The sequence below is a fragment of the Petromyzon marinus genome, unplaced genomic scaffold (genome assembly GCF_048934315.1).
Source record: "Petromyzon marinus isolate PM22_M1 ecotype Great Lakes invasive population unplaced genomic scaffold, UKy_Petmar_22M1.pri1.0 PM_Scaffold_28, whole genome shotgun sequence".
In the NCBI taxonomy this organism is placed as follows: domain Eukaryota; kingdom Metazoa; phylum Chordata; class Hyperoartia; order Petromyzontiformes; family Petromyzontidae; genus Petromyzon; species Petromyzon marinus.
In genome coordinates this window covers 206,897-219,122 of record NW_027423257.1, presented here as the reverse complement: position 1 = coordinate 219,122, position 12,226 = coordinate 206,897, and the positions used below count along the sequence as shown (strand labels likewise).

Below are 12,226 nucleotides of genomic sequence, written 5' to 3'. Positions count from 1 at the left end.
ATCGAATTTAACACAGCACAGCAAAACCAGTTGCACCAATCAATTCCGCTCGTCCAGGCGGGGAGAATTCAATCACATTTATTCGATGCGACGTTTCTTATGGGATTTAATAAGCGACAACATTTTGACCCCAAACCGAGAGGATTCTGGGATGTTTGTGTTTTTTTGGTAATAACTCTGGAAGGAAACGTCGCAGACCCATCAAGGTGGTACTCGTACTGCTCGCCTCATCGAGAGGAATCCAAATATATGAGTGGTTACGCTATGGGATATGAAATGGACGAGCGACCAATAAAACAACATGTATTATGGGGTTGAATGCTTTTTGCTATTCACAAAATAAAACAAAAGCAGTCATGCAAACATCGAATTTAACACAGCACAGCAAAACCAGTTGCACCAATCAATTACGCTCGTCCAGGCGGGGAGAATTCAATCACATTCATTCGATGCGACGTTTCTTATGGGATTTAATAAGCGACAACATTTTGACCCCAAACCGAGAGGATTCTGGGATGTTTGTGGTTTTTTGGTAATAACTCTGGAAGGAAACGTCGCAGACCCATCAAGGTGGTACTCGTACTGCTCGCCTCATCGAGAGGAATCCAAATATATGAGTGGTTACGCTATGGGATATGAAATGGACGAGCGACCAATAAAACAACATGTATTATGGGGTTGAATGCTTTTTGCTATTCACAAAATAAAACAAAAGCAGTCATGCAAACATCGAATTTAACACAGCACAGCAAACCAGTTGCACCATTCAATTCCGCTCGTCCAGGCGGGGAGAATTCAATCACATATATTCGATGCGACGTTTCTTATGGGATTTAATAAGCGACAACATTTTGACCCCAAACCGAGAGGATTCTGGGATGTTTGTGGTTTTTTGGTAATAACTCTGGAAGGAAACGTCGCAGACCCATCAAGGTGGTACTCGTACTGCTCGCCTCATCGAGAGGAATCCAAATATATGAGTGGTTACGCTATGGGATATGAAATGGACGAACGACCAATAAAACAACATGTATTATGGGGTTGAATGCTTTTTGCTATTCACAAAATAAAACAAAAGCAGTCATGCAAACATCGAATTTAACACAGTACAGCAAAACCAGCTGCACCAATCAATTCCGCTCGTCCAGGCGGGGAGAATTCAATCACATTTATTCGATGCGACGTTTCTTATGGGATTTAATAAGCGACAACATTTTGACCCCAAACCAAGGATTCTGGGATGTTTGTGGTTTTTTGGTAATAACTCTGGAAGGAAACGTCGCAGACCCATCAAGGTGGTACTCGTACTGCTCGCCTCATCGAGAGGAATCCAAATATATGAGTGGTTACGCTATGGGATATGAAATGGACGAGCGACCAATAAAACAACATGTATTATGGGGTTGAATGCTTTTTGCTATTCACAAAATAAAACAAAAGCAGTCATGCAAACATCGAATTTAACACAGCACAGCAAAACCAGTTGCACCATTCAATTCCGCTCGTCCAGGCGGGGAGAATTCAATCACATTTATTCGATGCGACGTTTCTTATGGGATTTAATAAGCGACAACATTTTGACCCCAAACCGAGAGGATTCTGGGATGTTTGTGGTTTTTTGGTAATAACTCTGGAAGGAAACGTCGCAGACCCATCAAGGTGGTACTCGTACTGCTCGCCTCATCGAGAGGAATCCAAATATATGAGTGGTTACGCTATGGGATATGAAATGGACGAGCGACCAATAAAACAACATGTATTATGGGGTTGAATGCTTTTTGCTATTCACAAAATAAAACAAAAGCAGTCATGCAAACATCGAATTTAACACAGCACAGCAAAACCAGTTGCACCATTCAATTCCGCTCGTCCAGGCGGGGAGAATTCAATCACATTTATTCGATGCGACGTTTCTTATGGGATTTAATAAGCGACAACATTTTGACCCCAAACCGAGAGGATTCTGGGATGTTTGTGGTTTTTTGGTAATAACTCTGGAAGGAAACGTCGGAGACCCATCAAGGTGGTACTCGTACTGCTCGCCTCATCGAGAGGAATCCAAATATATGAGTGGTTACGCTATGGGATATGAAATGGACGAGCGACCAATAAAACAACATGTATTATGGGGTTGAATGCTTTTTGCTATTCACAAAATAAAACAAAAGCAGTCATGCAAACATCGAATTTAACACAGCACAGCAAAACCAGTAGCACCATTCAATTCTGCTCGTCCAGGCGGGGAGAATTCAATCACATTTATTCGATGCGACGTTTCTTATGGGATTTAATAAGCGACAACATTTTGACCCCAAACCGAAAGGATTCTGGGATGTTTGTGGTTTTTTGGTAATAACTCTGGAAGGAAACGTCGCAGACCCATCAAGGTGGTACTCGTACTGCTCGCCTCATCGAGAGGAATCCAAATATATGAGTGGTTACGCTATGGGATATGAAATGGACGAGCGACCAATAAAACAACATGTATTATGGGGTTGAATGCTTTTTGCTATTCACAAAATAAAACAAAAGCAGTCATGCAAACATCGAATTTAACACAGCACAGCAAAACCAGTTGCACCATTCAATTCCGCTCGTCCAGGCGGGGAGAATTCAATCACATTTATTCGATGCGACGTTTCTTATGGGATTTAATAAGTGACAATATTTTGACCCCAAACCGAGAGGATTCTGGGATGTTTGTGGTTTTTTGGTAATAACTCTGGAAGGAAACGTCGCAGCCCCATCAAGGTGGTACTCGTACTGCCCGCCTCATCGAGAGGAATCCAAATATATGAGTGGTTACGCTATGGGATATGAAATGGACGAGCGACCAATAAAACAACATGTATTATGGGGTTGAATGCTTTTTGCTATTCACAAAATAAAACAAAAGCAGTCATGCAAACATCGAAGGACAGGTGGGAAAGTTCTACCCTTTACGATGTGGACCAGACAGCACTTAAAGGGTACTCAGAAGATGCTCTGTTATATTAGTTTCAGTGGGCCATTCTCTAGCACAAGGCTTGCATCATCATCACCACCCATCAACATTGCCAGCCATCTAAAACACACTCACACACCCACACACTCACCATGATACTCACACACTCACCCTCAAAAACACGCCCCAACCATCCTACTCTCACACACATCATGAAAGTCACACATGCACCATTACTCACACACAAGCCTACAAACTCACGATGACAACAGCCGTAATTTGCCACTACATGACGGTGATGTCATCACAACAACCCAGGTGCCATGGGTTGATTGCTGTGCCAGGCTAGGTGCAAGAGGAGGTCATGGGACAGATACTGATGCTATGGGTTGCCTGCTGTGCGACAATCCCACTTGGGCGACAGCCAAGGCCAAAGGTCGGAGTGCAGCCAGAAAACTCCTGAACCTGCACCACCTAGAGAGAAGGGGACATGGAGACATGGGGAGAGAGAGGAGGGAGGGAGACACGGGGAGAGAGAGGAGGGAGGGAGACATGGGGAGATAGAGGAGGGAGACACGGGGAGAGAGAGGAGAGAGATACGGGGAGAGAGAGGAGGGAGACACGGGGAGAGAGTGGAGGGAGACACGGGGAGAGAGAGGAGGGAGACACGGGGAGAGAGAGGAGGGAGACACGAGGAGAGAGGGGAGGGAGACACGGGGAGAGAGGGGAGGGAGACACGGGGGGAGTGAGACAAAGGAGGCACCTGTGGGCCAGATGCCTCCTTTGTCTCCCCCCCCACCACCGCCACTGCTGATGTGTCCACACCGCGCTTGGTTCACACCTTCTGGCTGAGTCGACGTAGAGGAGGCCCAGCCAACGAGCCACCACTTCAGAAGCTCGCGAGCCACCGACGGTGACCGTGAGAGGGAATCCAAATCAGCCTCTCGCCACCCACAATGCACAGCGCAGCCTCCACTCGCCCCGGCCTCAGCGGAAGTAGCAGCGGGGGGAGGCGAGGGGGGTGTGGTGGGTGTGGGGGGTGAGGGGGGTGTGGGGGGACATGGGGGGTGGCGCAGGGGGAGTTATGGGGTTGAGGCGTTATGCATAATAAAGGTTTATTTGGGTTAGTCTCCAACACACCGATGTGCCAAAGTAGAAACTAATTGGCACTTTTGTTCACGTGACAAACTTTATTAATTGGCTGTGTCGGGTGGTGACGGGTTTTAAGACATTTATATTTACACGATCTTACCGCAAAAAAAAACATGGTATTGGAGAGTTGGGGGTTTAGAGGGTTATGGGTTTAGTGTAATAAAGGTTTGAGGGTTAGGGTTTTTTTAGGGTTTGGGTTGTAGGGGTATAGGGGTTTAAACGGTTAGGAGATTAGAGGGTTAGGTGTTTAGAGGGTTTGGGTTTTAGGGTTTTTAGAGGGTTAGAGGTTTAGAAGGTTGGGGTTTAGAAGGTTAGGTGTTTAGAGGGTTAGGGGTTAGTTAGATTTTGAGATGGTTGGGGTTTAGATGGGTTCGGATTTAGGTTAGGGATTAGGGTTGTAGAATGTTAAGGTTTCGAGGTTTACAGGGTTAAGGGTTCTGAAGGTTACGCTTTAGAAGGACATAGGTTTCGAGGGTTAGGGTTTTAGAGGGTTTGGTTTTTAAGGATTTAGAAAGTTGGGGGCTCAAAGAGTTAGGGGTTTGGGTTCAGAGGGTTAGGGGGTTAGAGGCATAGGGGTTTAGAGGGTGAGGAGTTTAGAGGGTGAGGGGTTTAAGGGTTAAGGGGATTAGAAAGTTAGGGTGTTAAGGGTGAAGGAGATTAGAGGGTTATGGTTTTCGGAGTATAGGGGTTTAGAGGGTTAGGGGTATAGAGGTTTAGGTGTTTATAGAGTTAGGGTTTTAGGAATCTATGGGTCTGTGATTAACACGAACCCTATGGGAGACCCAATGATTAACACTGAACCCTATGTGAGCCCCAGTGATTAACACTGAACTCTATGGGAGACACAGTTATTAAAACTGAACTCTATGGGAGCCCCAGTGATTAACACTCCACCCTATGGGAGACCCAGTAAATAACAATGAACCCTATGGAAGACCCAGTAACACTCAACCCTATGGAATGCCCAGTGAGTAACACTGAACTCTATGGGAGACCCAGTGAGTAACACTGAACCCGATGGGAGACCCAGTGATTAATACTGAACCCTATGGGAGACCCAGTAATTAACACTGAACCCTATGGGAGACCCAGTGAGTAACACTGAAACCTATTGGAGCCCCAGTGATTAACACCAAACCCTATGGGAGACCCAGTGATTAACACTCAACCCTATGGGAGACCCAGTGAGTAACACTGAACTCTATGGGAGACCCAGTGAGTAACACGAACCCTATGGGAGACCCATTGATTAACATGCAACCCTATGGGAGACCCAGTGAGCAACACTGAACCCTATGGGAGATCCAGTGATTAACACTTAACCCTATTGGAGCCCCAATGAGTAACACTGAACTCTAAGGAAGTCCCAGTTATTAACACCGAACTCTATGGAAGCCCCAGTGAGTAACACTGAACTCTAAAGCAACCCACTCCCGAGTGTGCTGATTCGGTCTCAATAGGTGCTCGCTAACAGCACATTCCCCAACAGTCTCTTCAGGCTAAAAGGGAATCTCAAACAGGGAATGTATTTGTCTTTGTGTGAGAGTGAGTCAGAGTAAGTTTGTGCGAGGGTGAGTTTGTGAGAGTGAGTGAGTTTGTGCGAGGGTGAGTTTGTGAAAGTGAGTTTGTGAGAGTGAGTGAGTTTGTGAGAGCGAGTGAGTTTGTGAGAGTAAGTGAGCTTGTGAGAGTGAGTGAGTTTTTGAGAGCGAGTGAGCTTGTGAGAGAGAGTGAGCTTGTGAGAGTAAGTGAGCTTATGAGAGCGAGTGAGTTTGTGAGAACGAGTGAGTTTGGGAGAGCGAGTGAGCTTGTGAGAGCGAGTGAGTGTGTGAGAGTGAGTGAGCATGTGGGAGTGAGTGAGTTTGTGAGAGTGAGTGAGCTTGTGAGAGTGAGTTTGTGAGTGTAAGCTTGTGAGTGTGAGTGAGCTTGTGAGTGTGAGTGAGCATGTGGGAGTGAGTAAGTTTGTGAGAGAGAGCTTGTGAGAGTGAGTGAGCTTGTGAGAGTGAGTTTGTGAGGGTGAGTGAGTTTGTGAGAGTGAGGGAGATTATGAGAGTGAGTTTGTGAGAGCGAGCTTGTGGGAGTGAGTAAGCTTGTGAGAGAGTGATTGAGATTGTGAGAGTGAGTGAGTTTGTGAGAGTGAGTGAGCTTGTGAGAGTGAATGAGCTTGTGAGAGTGAGTGTGTAGTATAGCGATTAGTGTGCTGCGCTACGAACTTGGCGACCCAGGTTTGATTCCCTCTAATGGTCAACACTGGTGACGATTATCTGAACCAGGCATCCCGTAGGTCAACACAGCCTCAAATGAGTGCCTGCTGAGGTGCACACACCTCACCAGGCACTCATTTGAGGCTGTGTTGACCTACGGCCAACTTCATCTCCCTAGTGGTGATGTGCACACACCTCACCACTAGGGAGACAAAGTTGGCCGTGCCTGTTGCTGGCCACCCACCCCCTCGTGTTCCATGCTGGCTTTCATAGGTGCTTGCTAACAGCATTTGCCCCAACGGTCTGTTATGGCTATACGGGGGATCTTTATCTTTGTGGGTGTTTTTGTGTGTGCGTTTGTGGGTGGATGAATTATTGAGTAGATGAGTGGGTGACCAAGTGAGAATTGGTGGATGAGAGAGTCTGTGAGTGAGTGAATCTGTGAGTGGTTGAGCGAGTGGATGAGTGAGTAGGTGAGTGAGTAGGTGAGGGAGTGGGTTAGTGAGTGTGTACATTTGTGTGTGAGTGGGTGAGTAGGTGAGAGAGTGGATAATTTGATAAATGAGTGGGTGGGTGAGTGCATTTCTGAGTGAGTTAGTGAGTGGGTCAGTGAGTGGATAATTGAGTGGGTGAGTGGGTGAGTGAGTTTCTGAGTGATTGGGTGGATGGGTGAGTAGTTGAGTGAGTGGATACGTGATTGAGTGAATGAATAAGATAATCATTGGCGAAGTAGCTGAATGAGGAAGTGCGGAAGGAATAAATGTGAAAATGTGGGTGAGTGAGTGACTAATTGAGCAAGTAGATGAGCGCATTTGTGAGTAAGTAAATGAGCAGGTTATTGATTGAGTGGATGAGTGAGTGGGTGAGTGACTGATGGAGTGAGTGGGTGAGTGAGTGATGAAATTATTGGGAGGGTGAGTGGGTGAGTGATATTCTGAGATCGTGGTTAAGAGAGTGGATGCTTGAATGAGTGGAAGAGTGGATAGGTAAGTGGGTGAGTGAGTGTGTGGGTGAGTAGGTGAATGAGTTTCTGAATGAGTGGCTGAGTAAGTGGGTTGTTGAATGAGTGAGTAGTTGAGTGAGTGGATGAGTGAATGGATGAAATGATTGAGTGGATGGGTTAATGGTTGCGAGTGAGTCGGTGGGTGGATGAATGAGTTTCGGAGTGAGTGGATGAGTGAGTGAGTGAGTCTGCAAGTGAGCGAGTTGGTCAGTGAGTGGCTGAGCGAGTGAATGAGTAAGTAGGTCAGTGAGTGGGTGTGGATAAGTGAGGTAGTTTTTAAGTAAGTGGGTCGGTGGTTGAGTGAGTTTCTGAATAAGTTAGTGGGTGAGAGCTTCTTGTGAGCGATTGAGTGTGAGTGAGCGAGTCTATCAGAGAGGGAGTCTGTGAGCGAGTAAGTAAGTGGGTGAATCTGTGTGCACATGGGGAAGTGGGCGAGTGAGTGCACGAGTGGGTGAATTATTTTGTGAGTCAGTTTCTGAGCGTGTGAGTGGGTGAGTTTATGAGTGATTATGTGAGTGGATGCACGAGTGGGTGAGCAAGTGGGTGGGTAAATGGATGAGAGCGTTCTTGAGTGAGTGGCTGAGTAGGTGAGGGATTGGGTGAGCGAGTAAGCCTGTGAGTCGTTGAGTGGATGAGTGCACGAGTGGATGAGTCTGTGCGAGTCTATGGGTCTTTGTGCAAGAATATTGTCTGTGTTTCGACAGGTCTTTGTTTGAGTTAATTGGTTTCTGTGTAAGTCTATGGGTCTGTGTGAGTCTATGGATCTATGTGCGAGTCTTTAGGTCTCTGTGTGGTGCACATAGCCTGGCATGTGAGTAGGGGGTACTGTAACCCTGTGTGTATGTGGGTGGGATACCGTAACCCTGTGCGAGGGGATCTTTCCACCCTGGGGCAGAGGGAGGATCATGAAGGTGGACCTGGAAGCGCTCGGCTTGGGAGACGAACCTTCCTCCTCCTGCTTCTTGTTATTGTGCTGGGGGGTAGGGGGTGTGGAGAGGGAGGAAGGAAGGAGGAAGAGAGGAAACTAAACTATTTATATTTTACCAGGTGAGGCCCACCGAGCTACACAGCTCTTCTTCAGAAGAGAAAAGGCCAAAAATTATCGGTCAACGAAGTGGCTTATCATCACGTCGACACTTATAGAAACCAAACACTCTGAACGCGACCACAGGGAGAGAGAGACATGCAAACTTAAAATATATAGCAGGTGTGAGGGTAGGGATCGAACCCACGACCTCCTGTATTACAGGCGAGGTAGTTACGGGAGAAAGGAGAGGGATAGAGGCAGGGAAAGAGAGGGAGGTAGAGAGGGAGGTAGAGGGGGTGAGGTAGAGGGGGTGGGGAGAGTGGGGGGAGAGGAAGGAAGAGTGGGTAGTGGGTAGAGGGAGGGGGGGGGGAATTAAGTCAAACTCACAGTATTGCTTGCACTCACCATGATACAATCACCATCAAACTCACACTGTCACATACCATCACTCACATCCTCACCACGAAACTCACACACCCACACACACTCACCCTCATAAGCACACCATTACCATCCAACTCGCACACACGACATGATAGTCACACACTCAATCACAATTACTTACACACAAGCCCACCAACTCACAACAATGGCCACCATTCGCCACTACGTGGCGGTAATGTCATCACAACAAACCAGGTGCCATGGGTTGACTGCTGTGCCAGACTAGGTGCAGGTGCAGGAGCAGCAGTACACGGGATAGACCCAAGTACCATGGGTTGACTGCTAAGCCATGCTGGATGCAGGAGGACACGGGACAGACCCAGGTGCCATGGGTTGACTGCTGTACCAGGCTAGGTGCAGGAGGAGGTCACAGGACAGATCCGGGTGCCACAGGTTGACTGCTGTTCCAGGCTAGGCACAGGAGGAGGTCACGGAACAGATCCTGATGCTATGGGTTGACTGCTGTGTGACAAATCCACTCGAATGACAGCCAAGGTCAAAGGTTGGAGTGCAGCCAGTAAACTCCTGACCCCTGAACCTGGACCACCCAGAAATTAGAGGGGGATGGAGACACGGGGAGAGAGAGGAGGGAGACACGGGGAGAGAGAGCAGAGGTAGGAGGAGAGCGCGTGCAGGAAGCGAGAGCTCCTCTCGAGATGCAGGAGGTAAAGATGGCCCAGAATCAACGACGACTGCAAGGTATGCTGGGAGGCAAGGTCATGTGACCAATGCGACACAGGGGCGGCAGTGCTGGCTGGAGCCATCGCTGTTGGAGCCGCATGGGCAGAGGACCCAGAACGCATCCTTCATCCCAGCACCTGCACCAACCACAATCACCACCACAACTATAACCAAAAGAACCATAAAATAACCACAACTAATACCACACCTCCAATTATCACGGTTGGCTGGGTAGGGTGCGATAGAAGTTCAAAATACATACAACTACCAAAACAACCATCATAACCACCTACACCACAACTATGACCATTACAACCACCACCTACACAATTATAACAAATATAACCACAAAGACCACAACCGCACATTTAACCACAACCTACACAACCACAATTATAACCACAACCAAAACCACCACAACCAGAGCCACAATTACCATAACAACCAATATAACCACCTACAACACAACTGTAACCTCAACCACCACTACAACCAAATATAATCACAACCACCACCACAACCACCACCATAACCAAACAACAAAAATATTAACGCAGATACTACACAACCACTGCATGAAGGGTCTTTATCCCTCTGTGGGTGAGTGGGTGGGTGAGTGAGTGGCTGAGTGAGTGGGTGGGTGAGTGGGTGGCTAAGTGAGTGAGTGGCTGAGTGAGTGGGTGGGTGAGTGGGTAGCTGAGTGGGTGGCTGAGTGTGAAATGGACTCGAACCTGCACCTCTGCATTGCAAGTCCAGTGAGCTCACGGCCCGCGTGTGGAGGGGTAAAGTGTGGCTACGCCCAGCGTGGAAGAGGAGACCAAATACTCCACATCGCGGCCTCAAGTGGAGGCCATTTCTGCCACGACAACAAATCCGTCCCTCCAGAGACACAAAAAAACTAAATTTAACTCATCCCATCAGCCGCAATCTGGCAGTGCCTCTCCTCATCATCAGCAGCAGGGCCGTGAACTCAGCAGGCGCCTAGCGCGTGACGGCTGTGGGCCAGGCGCCTCCTCTGCCTCCCCCTCCCCCGCACCACCGCCACTGCTGCTGTGTCCACACCGTGCAAGCTTCTCGCCTTCTTCGGGCTGAGTCGACGTAGAGGTGGCCCAGCCAGCGAGCCGCCGCTTCAGAAGCTCGCGAGCCACCGACGGTGGCCGTGAGCGGGAATCCAAATCGGCCGCTCGCCACCCACAATGCACAGCGCCGCCTCCACTCGCCCCGGCCTCAGCGGAAGAAGCAGCGGGGGGAGGGGCGGGGTGAGGGGGGTAAAGGGGTGGGGCGAGGGGGTGTGGCCATGGGGGGGAGGAGCTCCGGTGGGGGGAGGGGCTCAGGGCTGTTTACGTCGCAGTGGGCGTGGTCTCATGGTACCGCCCCCTCGTCTCGAGCCACGCGCTTCCCCCTGGCAGTTTGTCCGTTAGAGAGGCGGGGAGAGCATCTGGCGAAGGTGAGGAGCGGTGAGGTGATGTGAGTCTGTGTGTGTGTGAGTCTGTGTGTGTGAGTCTGTGTGTGTGTGAGTCTGTGTGTGTGTGAGTCTGTGTGTGTGTCTGTGTGTGTGTGAGTCTGTGTGTGTGTGTCTGTGTGTGTGTGAGTCTGTGTGTGTGAGTCTGTGTGTGTGTAGTGGTTAACGCGCCGCGCTATGAACCCGGTGATCCCGAGTTGGATTCCCTCTCAAGGCCAACACGGTGGCGATTATGTGAACCGGTCCTGGGCCTCCCCTAGGTCGACTCAGCCTCAAATGAGTACCTGGTGTGGTGTGAAAGCGTCGCCACTAGGGAGACAAAGGCGGTCGGGCGTTGTGTTGGCCACCCATTCCCTCGTGTGCCGTTCTGGCCTTCATAGGTACTGCTGGCTATCAGCACTTGCCCCAACAGTCTATTTCATCTATAAGGGGGATCTTTATCTTTGTTGCTAGTGGTGTTGTTGGTGGTGTTGATGGTGTTGGTGTTGATGGTGGTTGTGTTGGTGGTGGTGGTGTTGTTGGTGGTGCTGTTGGTGGTGTTGGTAGTCGAGTTGGTGGTGGTGTTGTTGATGGTGGTGTTGTTGATGGTGGTGTTGTTGGTGTTGATGGTGGTGGTGTTGCTGGTGGTGTTGGTGGTGGTGTTGGTAGTCGAGTTGGTGGTGGTGTTGTTGATAGTGGTGTTGTTGATGGTGGTGTTGGTGTTGATGGTGGTGGTGTTGTTGGTGGTGCTGTTGGTGGTGTTGGTACTCGAATTGGTGGTGGTGTTGTTGATGGTGGTGTTGTTGATGGTGGTGGTGTTGGTGGTGGTGTTGTTGGTGGTTTTGATGGTGGTGGTGTTGGTGGTGGTGTTGTTGGTGGTTTTGGTGGTCGTGGTGGTGTTCGTGGTGTTGGTGGTGTTGATTGGGGTGTTGTTGGTGGTTGTGTTGGTGGTGTTGATGGTGGTGGTGTTGGTGGTTTTAGTGGTCGTATTGGTGTTGTTGGTGGTGCTGTTGGTGGTGCTGTTGGTGGTGTTGGTAGTCGAGTTGGTGGTGGTGTTGTTGATGGTGGTGTTGTTGGTGTTGATGGGGGTGGTGTTGATGTAGGTGGTGTTGATGGGGGTGGTGTTGGTATTGTTAGTGGTGTTAGTGATGTTTTTGGTGATGGTGTTGATGGTGGTAATTTTCTTGTTGGTGGTGGTGCTGGTGTTGTTGGTGGTGGTGTTGTTCGTGGTGTTAGTGGTGGTTCCTACGATCCGTCATGGCTTTAAACAGGCTGGATTGTGTGAGGGGCTCACAAATCCTTGAAAGATCTGGACACTTTCCCACCAGTAAGC

At 49.0% G+C, this 12,226-nt stretch overlaps 1 long non-coding RNA gene across 1 annotated transcript; it reads right to left on the bottom strand.

The window, feature by feature from the left end:
* Positions 1 to 2,601: 2,601 nt before the first annotated feature.
* LOC142923096 (uncharacterized) lies at positions 2,602 to 10,694 on the bottom strand. Its single transcript, XR_012940519.1, has 4 exons — positions 10,515 to 10,694; positions 8,157 to 8,273; positions 3,786 to 3,930; positions 2,602 to 3,418 (listed from the first exon to the last, which is right to left on the bottom strand). It is a non-coding gene; the product is annotated as an uncharacterized LOC142923096 (long non-coding RNA).
* Positions 10,695 to 12,226: the final 1,532 nt, after the last annotated feature.